The sequence below is a fragment of the Capsicum annuum genome, chromosome 7 (genome assembly GCF_002878395.1).
Source record: "Capsicum annuum cultivar UCD-10X-F1 chromosome 7, UCD10Xv1.1, whole genome shotgun sequence".
Classification (NCBI taxonomy): Eukaryota; Viridiplantae; Streptophyta; class Magnoliopsida; order Solanales; family Solanaceae; genus Capsicum; species Capsicum annuum.
In genome coordinates this window covers 90,670,440-90,673,368 of record NC_061117.1, presented here as the reverse complement: position 1 = coordinate 90,673,368, position 2,929 = coordinate 90,670,440, and the positions used below count along the sequence as shown (strand labels likewise).

The 2,929-nt window shown below is 31.4% G+C and overlaps 1 non-coding gene across 1 annotated transcript; it reads left to right on the top strand.

Annotated features, from left to right (window-relative positions):
- Positions 1–1,573: 1,573 nt before the first annotated feature.
- Positions 1,574–1,661, top strand: TRNAS-GCU. Its single transcript has one exon. It is a non-coding gene; the product is annotated as a tRNA-Ser (tRNA).
- Positions 1,662–2,929: the final 1,268 nt, after the last annotated feature.

Here is a 2,929-nt window from a genome sequence, read left to right as displayed (position 1 = left end):
TTTTCATTCTGATTTTTTTTTTCGTATTTTAACTTTTTGTTTGAAAAAAAAACCCAGAAAGAATCTGATGTGAAATAATTTTTTGAATTGTATATTCAATGATGTACTAATACTAATAAACTAAATTTGATTTAATGAATAGATTAAAATATTTAGAATAAATAGATATAGAGCGGGTAGCGGGAATCGAACCCGCATCGTTAGCTTGGAAGGCTAGGGGTTATAGTCGACGTCGATTCGTTTTTTTAACGTCTCTAATTCAAAACCGAACATGAAACTTTGATTTCATTCGGCTCCCTTATGGAGATGAGTCAATGTATAAGATCTAAGATGTGAACAAAATTCGAAAAAAAAAAGAATTCTACCCATAACATCTATGTCAGCTTTTGGTCTGAATACAGATAAAACGAATTGCTTTGTAGATGATCCTTCTAGAAGAGGGGGATTCTAACAACCTTTCTAGTTATTTCGTTCTCTATTTCTATTTAATAGGATCCTGAGGAAAAGGAGTTTGTTTCCACCGAGCTAAAACAATATGTTGATGTCTCTAGTAAACCAAAATCATCGTTTAATAGCTATTTTGCTTCACTTTCTTCTTTACAAATAAGAAATTGAAGATTTAGTTACGATTAGAAATCAACTTTCTATCTTTATCCATGGATCCTTTATTGATACTTATTCAATTGGAAGTATTGATCCAATTCAAAAATTATGTTTCGCAATTTCATAATCCAATTTTTCAATGTCTAAGTGACCTTTGGATACCAATCACGAGAATGTGTATTTGTTCTCGAATCTGTCATTGAGAGGAGAAGGATTTAATCCTTTTAAGAAATAAAGTTTTTGATCGGAATATGAATCAAACCGAAGGACCCTTTAACTATTTAAGGGATAATAGAATGAATCACACTTTTACCACTAAACTATACCCGCTACAATCCGATTATTGTATACAAATGCAACTTTTGTCGAACAGGGGAATTGTGGTAATTAAGATAGGATAAGATAGGGTCGTCAAAACCATTAAAATCATAAAAACCACTAAAATCATAACATAAAAATGCCTCTAAAGCTTCTTTTTTTTAGTCCAGCAAGACGGTAAACATAAAATCAAAAACCAGAAAGAGAAATGAGACTTTTATTTTGATCGAATTTTCTATTGCATATATTTTATTTTACCTTTATAAAAAATGGGAATTTTTTCTTGTTGCTTGAATATTAACTATTCAATTAAAATGAAATATTACAACTATAACAGGCATTTTTGTTTTCAAATTCGTTGGGACAAAAGAGGCCCGGCTGGGTACTGACCAGACCAGGCCATGAGAAAAAGAGGGTCCTTTCGAACAAAATCAAGACAAAGAAAAGAGTTCTTCTTTATTTTTCTTGATATTCTTGGCTCTTCTGAGCCCTTCCTTTACTTTAGATAAAGAGATAAAGACTTTAGATAAAGAGATTAAGGAAATTGATGATAAAAGTTGTACATATCTATATAATATAGAAAGAAAAAAAGAGAGAAAGAAAGATTCTTATCTTATGTGCTATCTCATGTAGTAATTATCTTTTTCAATTGGGAGAGATGGCTGAGTGGACTAAAGCGGCGGATTGCTAATCCGTTGTACGAGTTAATCGTACTGAGGGTTCGAATCCCTCTCTTTCCGTTGATGACTTGATTTTTTTTTTTCAAATTTCGAAATCGTTTGTTCTTATTCTTAGTTAAATGTGTGGAATAAACCAAATCCTAAGAAAATTTTAAAATCAAGCAAGGAAAAACCTTTTTATTTTATTCTTCACGTCCAGGATTACGTCCGGGATCATTAGATAGGAATCCAAAGATGAAGAGAGAAACAAAAAAATCACTACTGTGTAAACGAAGAGTTTTAGAGTAAGCATTACACAATCTCCAAGATGATTTTTTTTTGAAAAAAAAAAGAGAATAGATCATCCATTTTTCTACCGCATATCCTAGTTTGACACCAAGCAACGAATCTCTTTCTCTAAAAGAATTTTTCTAAATTCTTTTCTAATAAGAGTTTGTCATTAACCAAATTTTTATATACACAAGAGGAGCCTAATAAGGTCTTTCACTCGAAAGGAAAGTGCAAAAAAAGAAGGAAATAAGTTAAGCCGGATTTCTCGTGACTATCCAAGAATTTCAATGTTTGAATCGAGATTTCAAATGGTAAAGCTTATCTGATTTGATTTATTGTAGAATTTTTTCTCGAATAAATCATGAATTTTCTAGGATATTATTAAGGATCTTATCGAAAACTTACAGCAGCTTGCCAAACAAAGGCTAAGAGAAAAAAGAACAGAGGTATGACTGGCATAATATCTACGATTGGATTCAAAAAAGCATAGGCCTCGGGCAATTTGCCGAATAAAAAACTACTCGAATAAAAGGTCGAATTAAGACAGATATCGATCAAACTAAAGGTATTAAGCATAACAGACTTTTTGTTCTTGGAGATAATTGCATTTTGATTGAGTTATTGATATAAGGAAAAGGAAAGTAAGGTAAACAAAAAATTATTCTTTTTCTTTGAACCCACCAATCAAAAATCCTCCTTTTCTCAAAGGAGAATCGAATCATATTTTCATACAATATCTTAATTGAATTATATGTAATGATCAATAAATTAAGTTGAATTCTATATCTACACATACCAAAAACATAGCAAAATTCCAGTACCAATCTAATCTATTCTATAGATATTTGGACTAGAGTTGACAAACAAACAAAACCAGCAATATACTTTTTTAGTATCGGATAGAAATCTAAATGGGGCGTGGCCAAGCGGTAAGGCAACGGGTTTTGGTCCTGCTATTCGGAGGTTCAAATCCTTCCGTCCCAGAACATATATATTCTATGAGAATATAGATTGCTTTTTTAACAATGTTCTGTTTAAAATCGAAATGTTAGCTGGAA